Source organism: Thamnophis elegans, chromosome 2 (genome assembly GCF_009769535.1).
Source record: "Thamnophis elegans isolate rThaEle1 chromosome 2, rThaEle1.pri, whole genome shotgun sequence".
Taxonomy (NCBI): domain Eukaryota; kingdom Metazoa; phylum Chordata; class Lepidosauria; order Squamata; family Colubridae; genus Thamnophis; species Thamnophis elegans.
The window spans coordinates 141,311,425-141,332,374 of record NC_045542.1 but is presented as its reverse complement, the minus strand read 5'-3'; the positions used below and the strand labels follow the sequence as shown (position 1 = coordinate 141,332,374).

At 39.5% G+C, this 20,950-nt stretch overlaps 1 non-coding gene across 1 annotated transcript; it reads right to left on the bottom strand.

The window, feature by feature from the left end:
- Positions 1 to 261: 261 nt before the first annotated feature.
- Positions 262 to 369, bottom strand: LOC116505112. Its single transcript, XR_004254898.1, has one exon. It is a non-coding gene; the product is annotated as a U6 spliceosomal RNA (small nuclear RNA).
- Positions 370 to 20,950: the final 20,581 nt, after the last annotated feature.

The following is a 20,950-nucleotide window of genomic DNA, read 5'->3' as shown; positions in this document are numbered from 1 at the left end:
TATTTTGAATATAGTCAATCCATCTTCTCCACTCCAGTTTATATTTCTCATTTGAGTGGTCCTTGAGATATGCTGATATTTTAGCCATCTCTGCTAAGTTTGTAACTTTTAATGTCCATTCTTGAATAGTAGGCAAATCTTCCTTCTTCCAGTATTGCGCCACCAACATTCTTGCTGCCGTTACTAAATACAAAATCAAGTTAGTCTCTATAACCGTACAATCAGTAGCTATACCTAACAGGAATAACTGATGGGTAAACTTTAAAATAGGGAACCTTCACGAATTTGAGTGTCATCCTTGTGCAGGGGCCATGCTAATCTTCTCTGTATCGTTCCAATTTTAGGGATATGTGCTGCCGAAGCAAGCTCTCGTTGCCGTCAATTTTTGAAGCCATCCCTGCAAGTCACATAACATCATCAGTGCTAGTCTACTGTAGTACTGAGGATGTTACCTAGTTTGGGTAACGAAACCTCTGCAAAAAAAACTATCAAGCTCAGAGAGCACCAAGAACCCCAAAACATTTGTTTTGGTATACTAAGCTCCGATCGTTTGGCAAATAATCCAGCCTGACGTAATTTTTCATTATGAGTCACAATTTGCACAACCAACATGTCTTTCTCTCTCCCCCTCCACACCTAATAGAAATTAAACGTGATTGATTTGGGGTGGGTCCAAGTACTTGTCTTCTCCAAGGGAAGAAAGACATGGGATCTCCTGAAAATCAAACATGGTGGATTGTTGCCAGTGGTGGGTTTCAAATTTTTTTGGAACCTACTGTGGGTGTGGCTTCCTTTGTGGGAGTGGCTTGCCGGCCATGTGACCTGGTGGGAGTGGCTTGCCAGCCATGTGTTTTCTTTCTTTCTTCTTTCTTTCTTTTCTTTCTTTCTTTCTTTCTCTTTCTTTCTTTCTTTCTTTCTCTCTCTCTCTCTCTCTCTCTCTCTCTCCTTCCTTTTGTCTCTCTGTCCCTTTTTTCTTTTTTATCTCTCTCACTCTTTTTCTTTCTTTTTATTTATTTCTTCCTTTTTTTCTCTTTCTCTCCCTCTCTGTGTCAGTCTGTCTGTCTGTCTGTCTGTCTGTCTGTCTGTCTGTCTCTCTGTGTGTGTGTGTTGGAACCTCTTCTGTAGATGGGCCTAGCTTTCCGGGTGCACTGGTGGAACCTCGTCTAACCAGTTCGGGTAGATTTGACGAACCGGTTCTACCGAATATGTGCAACTGGTATGAACCACCTCTGATGTTTGCAGAATCTTTAGTTCTGCAGTTGGTATCTTGTAATTTGTTACGTATGACTGTAGTTTCCTGACTGACAGTTTGAAAAACTAATCTGCTAAGACTTCCACTTTGAAGCTTTATACATTAAACCTGCACCGGGTAGCAATGATCTGACAACATTATTACACTTTTTTGACAGGCTTGTTAAAAGACCTTAACTCCCTGGTGCACCTTTTGTTTTATTACTGCTTTAATATTGGCTCTGTTTTTTAATCACTCCCCAATACTGTATCTTTGATATCTGTGTCCCTTGATTGAAGATGTTGGGCCAAAATTATTAAAAGGCAAATGGTTCTTTATCAACTTATCATCTTTATCTTCTTTATCAAGTTATCATCTTGAATTCACCATATTTGGAAAACTTCTTGTTTATGACTGTGGGAAATTATTTGGATAGGAAGAACTATTCCTATGTCTCAAAAGAGTCTCAAAAATGTTGCTTTTCTAACTTGCTTTTTGGCAAAAAAAAAACCAAAAAAAACAGGGAGGGTTTTGAATCAGGTTAGCTAGATGTCTATGGAGATTCTCAGTCATCCAGGTTGTCCCAAAGGTGTTTTTTCAAGAGGCAACTGGACTTTCTGGTTTTTCTTTGAAGACGTTTCGCTTCTCATCCAAGAAGCTTCTTCAGCTCTGACTGGATGGTAGGGAAGCTAGGTGAGTGCCTGGACTGCTTTTGCTGATCTAGAACTCTAAGCATGGTTGAATCTGCAGAGAAGCTGAACATATTGTATTCTGAAATATGATTACCTTTTTGAGTTATCTAATATCTATATTTAAACACGAGAAGAAGGAATGACACTTTAAAGGGGGTTGCAGAAAATCTATATGTTTTCTTATGTCTCTGCATCTTGCCTTTTGTCTTATTTAATGTACATAAACCCTACCTCTATAGAACATCAAATGTTTAAAAAATGCCCTATCAGCTGTAATAAAACTTTTTTAGAGATATTAATCATGTCTTGTCATGCTCCAGAAGTCTTTCATAATGCAGAATCTTACAGAAAGAAAAAAATGGCCTGGCTTAATTTATCATACCTGAAGCCAAAAATAATTTGGGGGAAAAAACTGCTAATTTATCAACTATTTGGGGGGCATTTTTTAAAAAAAATGTAGCTAGGACTAGGGCACTCATAGTGCAGTACAGTAGTCCTCAACTAATGACAAAAATGGAGCCCAACATTCTGTTGCTGAGCAGGCAATTGTTAACTGAGGTTTGCCCCATTTTGCAATCTTTCTTGCCAAGCTTGTTAAGTGAATCACAGCAACTATTAAGTTAGTAACATGGTTGTTAAGTGAAATCTGGCTTTCCCATTGATTTTGCTTCTCAGTGGGTCGAAAAAAGGGGATCACATCATCTTGGTAAACTGCAACTGCCATAAATACATGCCAGTTTGCCAGGCGTCCAAAATTTTGATCACATGACCACAGGGATGCGGTAATGGTCGTAAGTGTGAAAAATGGTCATAAGTCACTTGTTTCAGTGTTCAACTGATTGGCTGCAGAATTTCCTGGCTGTGTGTGCTGCACAAGTTTTCAGTGTTTATTTATAATTACTGGTTAAAAATTCCATTGGGTAAAATGGATTCAGTTCATAACTATTGTGTTGGCTTAACAACCATTGCATTTATTTAATAGCTGCTGTGTTTGCTTAACCACTGCAATAAAGTAAAATTAGTCACAGTCATGTGACGATGGGTGTAGTGAATGGCATGACTTAACTACCATAATTGTGGGTTAATTATGGTTGTAAGTAGAGGACTCACCTGTATGCTTTCTATACCATATGCAAGCTGATATCTTCCATATTTTTTGGGAGTATAAGACTCACCGGGGTATAAGACTCACCAAGATTTGAAGAGGCAAAGTAAAAAAAAGTTTTGCTTCTGCAGAACGTCCCAAAAACGGGCCCAATTTTTGTCAAAAAAAGGGCATGCCTACCTTTAGGAGGCTTATAAGAGTGCTTCTGAGGGCTGCCCCCCCCAAAACACGAGCAAAAACGGCCCGTTTTTCGCTCAATATTCTTCTGCCGTCCCCAGCCCCCAGGAGCACTCTGGAACCCTTCTAAAGGCTATGCATGACCATTTTGTTGAAGGGGCTGGGGTTTCAGGAGGCCAAAATGCTGTATTCAAGTGTATAAGACCCCCCACATTTTCATCACCTCTTTTTTGAAGGGAAAAAGGTGCTTCTTATGTTCTGAAAAATATGGTACTTAGCTGAGAACATGCCTCACTGAACTCTGCAAGTCTTATTTCTGAGCTAATATGTGCTTTAAAAAAAGAAAATTGTTGATCCCCAGTGCGTGCAAGACTACAAGGTTTTAGAGTGACATCAATGCTGCTATAACTTTGATAGGAATCTACTTTTTTTGATTAACAGCCGAAAAAGATCAGCCTTTGCACAATACAAAGTAATGCGTAAGGCTGATTGAAAAATAATAAAAGCATAACACAAGTAGATTTCCTCTAAGCTACTTTAAAGCAGTCTTGCTAGTACCCATTTGCATTCTTAGGTTGCAGGACTGAGAAATGTCATATGAATACTTTTTCCTCCAGATTAGCTCAAAATGTAATGCCTCACAAGAATTTAGCTAAATGGTAAACACAGCTTAAGGTGTCTCCATCCTAAATACATTGGAGGAGCTAAGCCTTTGAAATCAATAGAAATAGAAATAGCACTTAGACCAGTGGTTCTCAACCCTGTGAGTCGTGACCCCTTTGAAGGGTCGAACAACTCCTTCACAGGGGTCGCCTAAGACCATCAGAAAACACATATTTTGATGGTCTTAGGAACCGAGACAGAGAGATACACAGAGAGAGAAAAGACATGACAGACACAGAGAGAGAATGACAGAGAGAGACAGAGGAGGGAGGGAGGGAGGGGAGGGGAGGGAGGGAGGAGAGAGCGAGAGAGAGAGAGAGAGAGAAGAGCCACACAAAGAGAGACAGACAGACACACACACACACACCACACACACACACACACAGATGGAGAGACAGAAAGAGAAAGAGAGAAAAAAAAGAAAGGAAGGAAGGAAGAAAAAGAAGGAAATGAAAGAAAGAAAAAGAAAGTGGGAGAGAGGAAAGAAAGAAAGAAAGAAAGAAAGAAAGAAAGAAAGAAAGAAAGAAAGAAAGAAAGAAAGAAAGAAAAAGAAAGAGAACTTATGACTTATAATTTTATGGTTGGGGGTCACCACAACATGAGGAAACTGTATTAAAGGGTCACGGCATTAGGAAGGTGAGAACCGCTGACTTAGACTTATATACCGCTTCAAAATGCTTTACAGCACTCTTTAAGCAGTTTACAGTGAGCATACTGCCCCCAACAATTTGGACTCTTTTATTTTACCAATCTCAGAAGGATGGAAGGCTGAGTCACCTTCAGCTGGTAAGCATCGAACCCCTGGTAGACAGCAAAATTAGTCTGCAATACTGCATTCTAACCACTCCATCACCACATTTCAGTAAATGTAACACATGTGAATGAAAGGCATTTAAGAATAGAATTCATTCATTTCATTTATAAAGGACATGAGCAGAACAGACTGAAAATATATTTCTTTTTCAACTGCATAAGAACGAGAATAGGATTACAGTACATACCACCGGAGGTGGGTTGCTCCTGGTTTGGCCCGGATGAGGCGAATTGGTAGTAGTGGTGGCAGGAAACTCCACCCACCTGCCCAGATGCTTCTGCATGTGTGCAAGCGCACACAGGAGCACAGCCAAACCAGTAGTAAAAAAAATTGGCAACCCACCACTGCATACCACCGTTATCATATTCAGGCTGCAGAAATTTGGATAATCACTTGGTGGCAGCAAAGAGACAGAAATAATTTTTATTTTTTGCTTCCATCTGGTGGTTCTTCATATTTCTGCAGCCCAGATTTGGTAGCTCAAAAAAATTAACAGAGAATGTATGGGTACCATAAATGTTGTGTGTCTACCAGGCAATTCCCAAACCAATCGCAAAACAAAAAAATCTTAAGCTTATATTATGGAATTATATTTTCATGATGTGTTTACATTATAGTAGGATAGTATTATCGTCAATATTTACTTAAATTCCTAAGTTGAATCTTGAATGGGGTAAAGCAAAACTAATTTCAGGGTTGACCAAAAGTGGAAGTTCAAAGCACTGCTTTGCATTCACAAGTAAAAAAATAATAATTTTAGAAAGTTATATAGAGCAGGGATACCCAACCCCTGATCTATGACCCATTGGAACCAGGCCACACAAGTAGGAGGCTAGCAACGGAGCTCTATGTATGAATGCAAAAAGGAAAAAAAAAAAGATTTTGGAACTTTTCAGAGATTAAATAGAAAATGTCATCATTTTTAATAGGAAAAGCACAATACTTTTATTTCTTTTACTTTTTTTTACTGGCAGTCATATTTATAGTCTATTCCACTTTCTGAGTTATTATTGGTTTTGGAATGCCATCATTCACCAAAGTCCCTGAGATGACTTAGAAGGAGGCCACTTGACATTTTCAGGTGGTGTTTGCACAATAGGGTTGATTTTAGTTGCTAAAGTGATTACTTTTCTAGGTCTGCAGAGTACATTGAACTAACCAAATGGCCCGGATGTGCACAGAATGCTAAACCACACACTTTTAAAAAAATGCTAAAGTAACCAAGTTTCTCATGTTGTGAAAAATGAAACCCCTAGGTAGGATGAAGTGTTTTGTGCAAAAGCTGTTTTGAAGTAGACTTTAATGTGGAAACAATATGATCATTGTTAGTTCTCTGTGGAATATGAAAAGTATAAAATTAATTTATATGCCTATGTAGACATTTATTTATTTATTTATTTAGCTATGCCTGTACACTGCCTGATTCCTGAAAGAATCTCAGCAGCAGACAAAAATTAAATGAATAATAATAATAAAGCAATTAAAGTAGTATAATATGCATGGAACAATAATGTTTTGTATACAATATAATAATACAATTACAATGTAGACTAATATTCTAATGTAGAATAATATAAAATAAAATAACACACAATCACATAATAGCAAATCCATGCGGTGCATTGGCATCCTTCAGTCTCAAAAGACTGGTATGGTATTGTGCTCTGGGTAGACTAATATGGAGGATAGACTGTTACCCAAGCAGAAGATTCCCCCATCTCCATGTCGCTGAAATAGTCCAATGGAACAGCAGAGCCAATAAAATTAGTTCCAGTTGCATTGCAGGAGTTACCAGAACATAGTTGTACACAGTCATGAATTGCTTCCGGGACTCCGGCTCCGGATTTTGCCTTGAGGTTGACTCCGGAAGCCTTTTCCAGTAGTGGATATAGCCACAAGGCAGTGGAGGTTTGTAATCAGAGTTTCCCTTCTCCTAGAAGATGATTCTGCTGCTTTATCTGCCATTGAGGTGTAAAGCCCTCTTCTGCCTTCAAAACCGTTGACCATCTTTTCTTGTAACCCTGGAAAGGGGCCCTTAAGAGGTGCTACCAGCCAGGCAAGCTGGACCAAGATTTTTTAAGGAAGTGTTACTCCTCCATCACTCACCCTTTGTCCTGGCTTCTGAAGCCTGGCTTCCCAAACGTTGGGCCCAGGATGGCGGGCTTAAGCAAATTCATGTGTTTTGGATTATTGGGACACCTAGCAGGCCAAACTCCAGAGAAAAAACAGATACAAGGATAAGAACCTTCTAAGGAAAGAGTCTTTCAAAGAGTAGAGACTACCATATGAGAAGACCTATTGTCTTTTGTATGTCCCATGTGCCTCTCAGAGACAAGAGTGGGTGGAGGACCCACAAAAGGATCTCTGTCTGGATTGAGCATGAAGATTCAGTACTAGCAAGGTACCTAATGGAACAGGACATTAAAGGTGACTATTGGAACTTTGAACTGAGCCCACATGTTTACCAGTAATTAATACAATGATTTCAAAATATTGTAGACATCACTTGATATTGGTAGGCTTGTTCCACCAACAATCTGGGTGCCACATTTTGTACCCATTCCAAATCACTTCTAAGGGTAGCCCCACATAGATTATAGCCCAAATGAATGATAAACAAAGCATGGTTTGGATCACCAGGGAATCCTGAGGCAGGTAAGGTTATAACTAGCACACCTAGTGAAGCAACCTCCCTCAAAACTTTCCTCTAGAACCAAAGGAAAAAGTGATGGCCTCCCTTGCAAGATGACATCCTACCTTTGAATCATTACCCTGTCCATTACATTCCCTGCTCTTCCTAACATGGTAAATGTAATCATTGGCCAAAAGAAGGCTATCTATTTTCATGTTAAAGTACCTGGATGGATGGACAGACAGATGCATAAATGAATGGATAAAAGGATGGATGGGTGGACAAATGTCATGGCATGGAAACAATCCTGCTTAGCAAATGAGATGGAAGTCTAACAAACATTTCCATCTCATCTCATCCTTCTCTTAAAAGTGGTGACTTTAGAGGATGTTGATAGATAACACTATGAACACAGAAAACACAATGCTTTTCTGTCCCAAAGGTGCTTTTTCAAGAGGCAACTGGACTTTCGGTTTTTTCTTCAAAGACATTTCACTTCTCATCCAGAAGTCTCTTCAGCTCTGACTGGATGATGGGGGGTTGAAGAAGCTTCTTGGATAAGAAGCAAAACATCTTCAAAGAAAAACATGAAAGTCCAGTTGCCTCTTGAAAAAGCAGCTTTGGGACAACCATGACCTGGATGACTCAGAATCTCCATAGACAGAATGCCTTTCTATAAACACACATGTGAAAACATTTTCTGGGTATCTTCACGTGATAACTAATGACCCTTAGCCTTGTAGAAGACATTAACATACTATTATATTATACTATCTGACTATTAACTCACAGAGCAAAGTCGTCATATTTCTCTTGAAGGTTTGCTTTTCTCAAATGGATGAGCCTTCCAAACTCCAGACAGAGATGGCCTCTTAACCATTTCTCAGAATTTGCTATAGGGTAGTCCTAGAGAAAAGTGCCTTCCACGCAAAACGTGTTTCATTAAGACAGATTCAAATTATGCAAGCTTGCAACTTTTAATTGAATCGGTTCTCTCATAACTTCATTTGCCTTGGTCCTGCTTATAAAGTGCTGGGACCCTATTATTTAAAGATTTTAATGCAATTTTGTATCACTGCTTTAAGGATTAATGTGATTATGATGAAGAGCGGATGATAAATTGTGTAAACGAATAAATGCTTTACAAAGGCCATTTTATTTATAACTGCGTTTGAAAATTTTACACTGCCCTTTTGATCAGAGAAGTCTGTGAGCTGATAAACATCCTCCTGCTATTCCAATTCAACAACTTGCAGTGGGGGAAAGACTTTTGGCATGTGCTTCAGAACCTAAGAACACAAGATCCATTAAATGGGCCTGCCTTTGAAGATCAAATTAGTCTGAAATAATATTTTGGAAGAATGTTAACCAAGACCGAGTGCTTTGATGACATTATCCCTGTAGTTTATCCCTTGCACTGATTTTTTTTTAGATTCTTTCTCACCATAGTTCAAAGCTCTACTTTTGTCTTCAATACATTTCACAGCTCGAGTTACTTAATGGGAGGCAGACCACATGTGCCTCTCTTCAGCTAGTGCCATCAGTTAACTTCTGCTTTTTGGCAAAACAATGCTTAGAGTCCTACTCAAAGGAATGGCCAGGAGGGCTCCCATATGTGGAAGAAGAAAATTTATATATTTATCAGATTTATACAGCTCTCCATCTCACTAAAAGTGACATTTGCATGAGCTTGAGGTAAAATTCCCATACAGTTTGGAGGTAATCAGTGGTGGGATTCAAATAATTTAACAACCGGTTCTCTGCCCTAATGACCAGCTGGGTAGGCGGGGCTCGGTGGTCATGTGACCATGTGGGCATGGCTAACTCAACGTCACTCATGTCGATGGGCGCTTCGCCTTAGCCGAAGAAAAGACATAATTAGAAAACACTTTCCATGGGATTTTTAATTATTATTATTGTTTAGCTTGGGATGTATGAGGATGCCAGGGAGGGTTTCAGCTAATGGAAAACATATAGAAGTAGTCCTTGACTTACAAGCACAACTGAGTCCAAAATTTAAGTGAGACATTTGTTAACTGAGTTTTACCCCATTTTATGACTTTTTGTGCCACAGGTGTTAAGTGGGTGACTGCAGTAGATACATTAGTAACCTGGTTGTTAAGTGAATCTGCCTTCCCCATTGACTTTGTTTGTTAGAGGGTTGTGGAGCTGGCAGCAGATTCGGACAGCGAGGAGGTTGGGAGGAACATGGGCCAGTCCTGTAGTCTGGGGAAGGCTCTGATGAGGGCTTTGTGTTGGAGGCAGAGCTATATGCCAGTTATCAGCTGCCTTCAGAGTCAGGCATCAGTGAGGCAGACGAACAGCTGGAGCCTGTTCCCAGTGTGTGCAGGCACAGAGTTGCCAGACAAAGGGAACAGCTAAAGAACAGGGGTCAACTTGGGAGTAAGGCCACAGGTGAACAATGAATGGCCCCTCCCAGAGGAAATAAAAGAGGAGCGAAAGGGGAGTGGAGTTTGCAGGAGACAATTAGTTCGCTTAATTGGTTCGTGAATCTCCAAGACTGCTTGCCAAGTATTGCAGATATTGGCCTGTCAGCTCTCAAGCCAGATAAGGTCTGTGACTGTAAATCCTCCCTTGAAAGACTTTGTTGGATGTGAATGAGCAGAATTCACAGTAAATTAATAAAAGGGGTTTTTGTTGGGACTAAAAATTTGCTTCATGCTCTTGGGAAGCCTAGGTCAGAACACATCTTCAACAACAAAGGAATCTGAAAAAAACACCAGGAGAAGTTCAAAAGCATTGACAAGCACCTTTGAAATAAATTAAATAAACCAAAGCCTCCTTCATAGGGAAAAACACATCTGGGTTATTGCAAAATATATCTTGACCTGATATTATGTATTGGGCCCTTTCTCTATGGTGAAGAATGAAGGATTAAGCCTTCCACTCAAAGCCAAGTGTGTGATTCCAGCTGCAAAATTTATGTTTGCTTGACTTCGATGCCATATGGAAAAGTTCACTTCTCTTTTGAATTGTTTAAGGTATATATTTGTGTAGAGTGCTTTTCATCTTCAAAGCAAACTTAACCTATGCCAAGAAACAGAGCAAAAATGGGAAAACCTCTCCAATAATAACAATAAACCATATTAAATAGGGCATATTAAAGGGCATATTAAATAGCATCTTTCAGATTGAAAGAAACAATGAGGGAATGCCAAGCAGCTGTCTTATTAGGATGAGTGCGGTCAGAATTCTACTGGTATTCATTGAAACCCACTTGATTTAACAAAGCAAAGCAGAATTATAACATTGGAGGATAAGGACAAGGGGGGGGGGATTTACAAATTGCAGAATTCTGTCGTTTGCTAAGTCGCAGATCAAGGATTTTATTCTAATTCTGTTGTACATTAAATCCATTTCGGAAATCCTCAAAACTCTTCCTGGATCGATTCTACACCCCAAAGCTTTTGAAGCTGCAACTCCTTGGCCATTTATTCCAGAACAAACACTGCTGACTTTAATGCAACCTACTTTGGAGTCAATAGAGCAAGGCTTGGGGAATAAAAGGTATCTTTATTCTCTCTTTCCCACCCCAGCCTTTGTCTGAGACTGCTACATGAAAGTTAACTTCAAGGATTGAAACTTTCTCTAAAGAGCGAGCAGTTTTAAGATCATTTAAAACCTCCAGTCTCGACACTACTGTACAGGCTGGGTTTTGATCTTGACAGAGAGAGAAGTGAATGCTTATTCTTACAGGTTCACTTCCCCTAATGAATGGCGCATCGATCCAGCCTGCAAAACTTCAACCTTGTTGACTAAAGGGAATGGTGTGGAGACAGCAAGCCATGTTTTCACAGTGAACTGGATGCCATTGATTACTATCAATCTGATACGTTTTCATTATAGCAAGTGGTAATGTGTTTTATTAGTGTTTTCTTCCCCCTCCCTTTAAGGATTGGATCACTGCTGTGGTTGCGAAAGGAACAGAGAAACAACACTGGCCGGGATGAGTCAGAACAGGTTACTTGTTGGGTTTCATCAACTAGGCATTAGGACAGAACTGGGCATTTTATGGTCCCGGGGTCTTTTCTAGCCCTTTGGCTTTAACAATGGCACTTAGACTTATATACCGCTTCATAGTGCTTTTACAGCCCTCTCTAAGCAATTTGCAAAGTCAGCCTGTTGCCCCCAACAATCTGGGTCCTCATTTTGCCCACCTTAGAAGGATGGAAGACTGAGTCAACCTTGAGCCGGTCAGCATCGAACTGCTGGCAGTCGGCAGAGTTAGCCTGAAATACTGCACTCTAAGCACTGCACCACCTCGGCTCTTATCCTCGGCAAGGATAGAGGCTCACCTCTATCCTTGTACACATGCATTATGTTGGAAGGAAAATCCATCTGGTTCTCCAAGCTCCAAGCTGGGAGAAAGATGCTGGAAACAACATACAGGTTGGAGACTGATTGAAAAGAAAGGTCCTTTTATTGATGAACAGATCCATTAGGGTTTGTGGTTCTGGAGCAGCTGAACAATTGGATTGATGAGCACATAGATTTATTAATAAGCTTCATAGATGCTGCTAGGGGGTTGTGCAATGTCTGAAAGATCCTTAGGAGATGGTGCAATGTAGTGAGTTCTGTGTCTTCTGCTAAATTGTAGTGGGTTAATCAGTGGTGGGTTCCTACCGATTTGGACCAATTTGGCTGAATTGGTAGTAGCTTGGTGGCCTGGGTTGCTGGAAACTGGTTCTTCCAGTAGCACCTTAGGTGCCACCATCTTTACTTTGCTTCTGTGCATGCACAGAACAATTTTTGCGTGCCCACGAGTGAACCGGTAGTCACTACCCACCCCTGGGATTAATCCTATTATGTCCTGAAGGGTCATGCCCTCTTCTTCTTAATCTCATCACCCTGGATATGCAAATCTTTTGTTTTGTAGATAGGCTGGGCCAATCTTTTTTAATGGGCACAAAATGTCTGCTGGGGAGTTGGGGGCTATTAAGAAAGACTGAGTGTGCTTTCTGTCTTTAAGAGCATGTTTCTCCATTTCTTCCTTTGGAGAAATATAATATTCTGCCAATATTATATTTTTAATATTTCCCAAATTATTTCATTCTTCTAGGAGGTGGGAGGGGGCTTCCCACAGTGGCATTTTTTTTGAAAATATGACTGCTATTTTTTTTTCCAATTTACATTTATACATGTGTGTATGCCTATGCATCTTTACAGTCCTCATGCAGTGAGGAGCCATGATGGCGCAGTGGTTAGAATGCAAAATTGCAGGCAAACTGTCCACAGCCAGGAGTTCACGGGGCCCAAGGTTGATTCAGCCTTCCATCCTTCCAAGGTTAGTAAAATGAAGACCCAGATTGTTGGGGGCAATATGCAAATAATTTTAAACGACCAGAGAATGCTGTAAAGCTATAGGGGACAGTATATTAGCCTAAATGCTCTTGCTCAGGGGTGTCAAACTCAATCTGACCCATGGGGCCAGCCTGGAAATAGCAAGAATATCTTCAACTCTGGAACATATTTCATTGCAAACATACACAGAAACACACAGACACAGCAAGAAAAAAAGGAAGGAAAAACCATATACACCTGCAACTCCTTACTTCATTATATAGAAGAAATGCTTAAAATGGCCACTGTTCAGTGATGGGATTCAAAAATTTTACACCTGGTTCTGTGGCTTTGTGGGCATGGCATGGGTTTGTGGGTGTGGCAGGGGAAGGATACTGCAAAATCCCCTCCCCCCTAACCTGCTTTCCAGCTCGGTTCAGGGCAATGAAAGATCAGCTGGGAGGCTGGGATGCAGCAGGGGCGGGGCCAGCCTATGCCGATTCTCCAAACTACTAAAAATTTCCGCTAATGGTTCTCCAAAACCTGTCAGAACTGGCTGAATACGACCTCTGCCACTGTTGCTAAAGAAGCTGGGATGAATTCCAGAAAGCCAGGTCTTCAAGATGATTTTTTCCATAGCTTGTTTTAAGTAAAAGAACATATATATTATTGACCTGCATTAAATCATTGCTGCTTATTTCCCATTCCTAGAATTTCTGAAATGTCCGCTATTGATAATGAAGACTCCTCTACTGCTATTCTCATTTTCAATGGCCAAGGCTTTTCCGGGATAGCCTAGAATACTGCCTAAAGTACTGCAGGTTACTAAAACCATTCAAAAGCATGCAAAAAGCTGTAATGTGGAATTCGTAAATCCAGATAGGGTGCAATTAAATGTAACAGCTGTAAATTCAGAAGACAAGCTTTGCTTTACTGGTGGGCTTGCTTATTTGATAGGCTTCCTGTCAAAGGAAGTGAGAATGGTGTATTCCTCAGTAACACTACACAACCATTACATCACAGAGTTAATATGCATAAACCACAGCATAATTTCCCATCTGCACAAGTCCCAGGCTGCCAACTCTCCAATTAAACCAGCTAGGAAACATGGCCAGATAAGCTAATTCTACTTTATTATGAGACTACATGGACAGAATCTTGTAAGTCTGAAAGTCCAAATTATCTGCTATTTCTATCGACAGCCTGATATACAGTAAAAGGTAGGGTGTGTCTTTTCTAAGTTTGTTCTCTGACTGTCAAGCAACTTTAGGTTCCCCCCTCTCTTGTCTGATTCTTCCCTAGGCAGCATCTTTTTCTCTTGACCACTCAAATCATCCCCACTGCAAAATTCAAGTGAAGAGATTTGAGTTCACTCCAGAGATGGTATCAATAGTCATAAGGAGCAGCAGCCTCTTCTCTCAGAGGATGAGGAATTAGAGAGGGAAAGATCACCCAGCCCCAGAGAGTACCATGTACAATAGACAATACCACACTCCTTGCAAACCAAGAATGTTCTCAACCAGAGGTTGGATTCAGCAGGTTCTGACTAGTTCTGGAGAACCAGTAGCGGAAATTTTGAGTAGTTCGGAGAACCGGTATATACCACCTCTGACTGGCCCCACCCCATCTATTCTCTGTCTCCCGAGTCCCAGCTGATTCGGAGGGAATGGGAATTTTGCAGTAACCTTCCCTGCAGTGGGGAGGGAATGGAGATTTTACAGTATCCTTCCCCTGCCATGCCCATCAAGCGACACCCACCAAGCAGTGGTGAAATTTGTTTTTTTTACTACTGGGTCTGTGGGCGTGGCTTGGTGGGCATGGCAGGAGGAGGATACTGCAAAATCTTCATTCCCTCTCCACTCCTGGGGGAAGGATACTGCAACATCTCCATTCCCACCTCAGCCAGCCACCTCTGGGGCCAGCCAGAGGTGGTATTGGCTGGTTCTTTGAACTATTCAAAAGGTCCTCTACCGGTTCTCTAGAACCTGTCAGAACCTACTGAATTTCACCCCTGCCACCAAGCCATGCTATGCCCACGAAGCCATGTCCACAGAACCTGTAGTAAAAAAATATGAATCCCACCACTACTTCACTCGTTGGAAACTCAACAATTTCAGCCTCCGCTTCCTACACCCCCTGCTGGGGATGTGTTAACGAAAGAATTTTTCCTGAGTAATCTAAGCGAGGCTCTTAATGCACAGACAATTAAAATGGAAGATAAGTTTAGAGATAATAGAGAGGTGGTAAAGCAGGAGAGAAAAGAGGAAATAAAAGAAATGAAAGAAGAAATTAAAAGTGAAATAAAAGGACTTAAACAGGAGCTGTATGAGAAATTTGATGCTAAGGTTGATAAAATTAGAGACGACATGCTGAGTCTTGTAACTGTATTAACAGAACATATTTCTGGAGTGGAAGATACTCTAGAGGTTCTTAATGATGCCAATGCTAACTTAACAGTGAAAACAGAGGTGGTGGAACAAAAAGTGGAAAATGCTGAAAAAGAAATTATTATGATACAGTACCGACAAATGGAGTTCGCATTAAGAGTAAGGGGGCTGCGTGAGGAGAAACAGGAGAACCTGAAACAGATCCTATCGGAAGCTTTTGACCGCCTGATGGGAAGACCAGGGACCAATCAAGACTGGCAAATTGACAAAGCTTACCGCGTTAACTCCTGGCTGGCAAAGCAGAAGCAGCTTCCTCGAGACATCGTTATATACTTTACTACAAGAGAGTTTAGAAATATGGTACTGCAAGCATCTTATAACACTAAGCTTCAAATTGGCGGTCAAGACCTGGTTGTTTGAAAGAGATACCACCTCAAATGTTAAGAGCCAGGAGAGACTACGCTTTTTTGGTCGAAGAACTCAGAAATCGTCAGATACAGTATAGATGGGATGCACCATTTGGCATCATATTTACATTTGATAAGCAAAGGTACCGCCTCAACTCTGTATGGAAAGCCCAAGATTTTTATTATAATATATTGAAGGCCGGACACCCTGCACCATCTGGACCTAGAGAAAGACCACAAGAAGGACAGGATAGACAGCAAACTACACAACCACCAGATAAGATGGAGCATCTCTCTTCTCTAGAAGTGCAAGGTGCTATGGAACCAAGACCAAGCCGCATGACTACTAGACGTATGGAGAAACAAGCTAAAAAGCAACAGCATCAACAATCATCGGCCATCGATCAAGGATCTACAACAACAAATCTGGAAGCAATGGGAGGAGCTAGACCTAAGGTTAAACAGGCCGTGCAGGAAGCTCTAAAAATGCTTCAACCAACCAAGATGACAACTAAGATTTTAACATGGAATGTCAACGGACTGAACTCTCCACAGAAGAGGAAGAAAATATTTCATTATCTCAAACAGTTTAAGAACGATGTAATTTGTTTGCAAGAAACTCATATCAAGTCAACTGATCAAAAATATTTGATCAACTCAAAACTTGGTCAACATTTTGCAGCTTCTGCTATGGAAAAGAAGAATGGTATAGTTGTATACTTAAGAAAAGATATGAAAGCTGAATTAATAGAAGCAGATCCCTTCGGAAGATATATGCTTTAGACTTAATCTTAGAAGGGAAAAAGACATACTTTGGGAATTTATGCTCCCAATCAACAGCAAGATAGATTCTATAGAAATCTTCATGCTAATTAGTACAGTGGGACTATAGTTCCTGTATACTATTGGGTGACTGGAATGGAGTGATAGACACTAAGAGAGATAAGAAGATTTCCCGCCTAAATACCAAGATGCGAGCAAAGTTACCCAAATCTTTCTTTGACATTATGGATGATTTTGAATTGAGAGATATTTGGCGAGAAAGAAATGCAGAGGAATGTGACTTCACTTTCTTCTCGGACAGGCATCAATCCCTCTCAAGGATTGATTTTATTCTAACCACTAATGATTTGCTTTCTAGGGTCAAGAAAACAAAGATTGCAGCTAGGATCCTTTCGGACCATAACCCAGTTTGGATGGAGTTGGGAAGGGTAGTGCAGGCAGAAGGTTTTGGAGATTGAATGAAAACTTATTTAGATATGAAAAGTATATTAATGATTGTAAAAAATTACTATCTGAATATTTTGTTTTGAATATGAATAAGGGTACATCTATGGAATTTGTATGGGACGCAAGCAACGCGTATATGAGAGGAGTTTTGATGAATAAAATAAAACACATAGAAATAAGCAAGGGTTAACACGAACAGAACTGGACGAGGAAATTAAGAGAAAAGAGCTCGAGTTAATAATGAACCCAGACGATACAAAGGTTAAGGAAGCTATTAAACATATTAAATCCAATTTGACATGTTGATCTCTGACCAGGTGGCTACTAATCTATTATATGCAAAACACAATACTTTTTGTAATGCAAACAAACCTGGCAGATGGTTAGCTTATCAGATTAGGAAAAAAAGGAAAACTCGAAATATATCTAAACTGATTTACAGAGGGAAGGAGGTGTTTCAACAGGAAGAGATTCAAAGGCTTTCGGGGAATTTTTTACAGAACTGTATAAAGGGGATAAAATTAATGGTTTAGACATAGACAAATATTTAGACAAAGAGAAAATACCTTCAGTTAGAGAAGAACACAGGCAAAAACTGAATCAACCAATAACCTCGGGGAAATCCTGCAGGTAATTAAGCAATTAAAGTCAGGGAAGCACCAGGTACAGATGGCTTGACAGCGGTTTACTATAAAAACTTACAGTTAGAAATGGTAGAACCTCTTAGAGAATTATTTAATATGATTCAAACGGAAGGTAAAGTCCCTCCATCTTGGAAGACAGCGTTTATATCTTTGATACCCAAAGAAGATCAAGATACTACTCAACCCAAAAATTATAGACCTATTTCATTACTGAATGTAGATTATAAAATTTTACTAAAATATTAGCAAATAGGTTAATGTTGGTCACTCAACAATTGATACATACGGACCAAACAGGTTTTATACAAGGGAGGCAGAATGAAAAGTAATGTTAGATTAATTATTAATGCATTAGAATATTTGGGAAAGAACAACCAGATACCTGCTGCGTTTATATTTTTGGATGCTGAGAAGGCCTTTGATCGAGTTAACTGGCAATTTCTGTTGAAGATATTGCAAAAAATGCAGATAGGAGATAATTTTTTACAGTCAATTAAAGCAATATACCAACAGCAAACAGCACAAATCATAGTCAATGGAAGTTTAACAGACTCTTTTCAAATTGGAAAAGGTACAAGACAGGGCTGTCCTTTGTCCCCATTATTGTTTATTATAACTTTGGAAATATTGTTGAATAAATACGGGGCTTGGATGGTTTAAAAGGGATCAAGATTAGGCAGCAAGAATATAGAGTCCGCGCTTTTGCGGATGATTTGGTCATAATATTGCAACAACCGCAGGAATCCAGTATGGTTTTAATGAATATGATTAATCAATATGGTCAAGTGTCGGGCTTTAAATAAACTTAGGAAAAACCAAAATATTAGCTATAAATATGAATATTAAACAAAAGGAAGAATTAGGATTGATGCTAGGATGTGAGGTAGTTAAAAAAGTCAAATATCTTGGAGTTAACATTTTAACTTCAAATGGGAAATTATATAAGCATAATTATGAACCACTTTGGCATAGCATACAGACAGAGATGAAAAAATGGGAGAAATTGCACTTATCTTTGCTGGGTAGGATAGCGGCAGTGAAAATGAACATTTTACCAAAATTTTTATTTCTCTTCCAAATGTTACCTATACTTAAAAAAGATGCGAACCTTTTAGAATGGCAGAAGGGTATCAATAAATTTGTGTGGGCAGGAAAGAAGCCGAGGGTAAAGATGAAAATAATGCAAGATGTACGTGAGAGAGGAGGATTGAAGCTACCTAATTTAAAACTATATTATGATGCAGTGGCATTATCTGTAATTAGTGATTGGATTCACTTAACCAGATAGAATATTGAACATTGAGGGACACGATCTGGTATTTGGGTGGCATGCTTACCTGTTATTCAACAAAAAATTGGATAAGAACTTTAAAAGTCATATTTTAAGAAATGCTTATTGCGGGTCTGGAAGAAATACCAATATAAATTAAATGACAAGTTACCCATGTGGGCAATTCCTAGACACACAATTGAAAATATGAATACAGCACAAAAACAGACAGAATTACCTACAGACAGCTTCTTACCTCGGAAAGGGGGGTATTACAATTAAAATCTTTAGAGGTATTAAAAGAGGAGAAGGTAGTTCAAACATGGTTCCAGTATGGGCAATTACAGGCTAGGTGGAAAATAGATCAAAAAATTGGTTTATTCAAGTTGAGGATAATCTGTTTAAACAAATAAGAGATCAAAGCTTAATGCATATAAAGAGGATATATAATGTATTAATACAGATGGATTCGGAAACAGAATTAGTTAAAGATTGTATGATAAAATGGGCTCAAAATATTGAGGAACCAATAATGTTGGATACATGGGAAAGAATCTGGGTAAGAAATGTGAAATTTACACAAGCTCAAAATCTGAGAGAAAATTTTTACAAGATGTTCTATAGATGGCATTTAGATCCTAAAAAGTTGGCTTCTATGTATCCGAATGTACAGCCTAAATGTGGAGGTGTGGTTCTCTCGATGCTACATATTATCATATATGGTGGACCTGCCAAAAGGTTAAGGCATTTTGGATAAAAATATGGTGGGTCATGCAAAATGTTTTTAAAAGAAGGATAAAGTTTAGTCCTCAGTTATTTTTACTAGGTATATGTACTGACTTTACAGTGGTAGAGACCAATTTGACTCTGCACCTGATAACTGCAGCAGACTGTTGGTGGCGCAATATTGGAAGAAGGAAGACTTGCCTACAATCCAAGAATGGACATTGAAAGTAACAAACTTAGCTGAAATGGCTAAATATCGGCATATCTCAAGATCATTCAAATGAGAGATATAAACGAGACTGGAAAAAATGGATTGACTATATACAAAATAAATACGGGACTAAGAAATTCCAGTTAGCCTATGCTTAGATCAGAAATGATTTAAACTGTTAAAAGTCAGTTCAGTAAGAAGAAGCTAAGGTCAATCTAGAATGTTATTAATTTCTTTATTTCTTTTTTCTCAATAGATTTTAGACTGTGTTAGTTAAAAATCCATACCGTGTACGGGTTCTGGGAAGTCGGGGGGGGGGGGGGAAGGAGGAGGGGGGGTGTGGGGGGGTGGAGGGAGGGAGGGGTACACACAACAAAAAAAAATTGTACTTCAATGTCTTAATGATTGACAAATGATGACATATTTGTGTTTTTTTTTTTAAAGAAAACAATTTGAGAGGGTTAAAACCAATTTCTCCTGCTTGGGGACTCAAGTGCTGAATGATACAATCTATGAGACTACTCTGAGATATTCACAGCATAGACCATGCTCAGCAATATGGTACTATCCAGGGTCCTCTAGCTGATCCTAAAGTCTGACTTAACCAGGACAGGAGAATTGGTCCTAAATCATTTAGGACAGATGTTTGTAACTTTTCGGGCAATGAACCATTCTCCCAAAATAACTAAGCTGAGCCAAGGGAAAAAAAGGAAGCTAATTTTGGCTTAATTTAATTTACCTTGAATTAATTCTAATGAAGGTGATCCCACTGCACTCCAGTTTCATAATTTGTTATTCTGAACACTAATTTAATAACAACTTTTGGAGTGTTTGAGAAATAGCATGTGACCCTAGAATGTGTATCTCTGATTTTAAAGCTGTGTACAAAATCTACACTCCTTGATTTGGTGCAAGGCAGTCAAAACAATGATTTTGAAATGTTTTGGGATCTTATAGGTGTCTCTGCTTAATAATTGGATAGCTGCACTCAAGACTACCTCCTCCCTTTCTTACGATAGATTGTTTGCTTTTTCTTCTGCAGAATATTAATCTTTCTATTATTCTGCCATTCTTTCCCCTCTATAAAAACAATTAAAATTGGGTTGAAAATGTTCCTTTTGGACATTCTGATGACCTCACCACCATGTCCTTTCACAAAGCATACCTCAAAAATAAAAGATAAAATATGATTTCCTGCCAATAAATAAATATATACATAAAGGTAAGGTTTCCCTTGCACGTATGTGCTAGTTGTCCTGACTGTAGGGGCAGTGCTCATCTTCATTTCAAAGCCAAAGAGCCAGCGCTGTCCAAAGATGTCTTCGTGGTCATGTGGCTGACATGACTAAACGCTGAAGGCGCAGGGAACGCTGTTACCTTCCCACCAAAGGTGGCTCCTATTTTTCTACTTGCATTTTTTACGTGCTTTCAAATGGCTAGGTTGGCAGAAGCTGGGACAA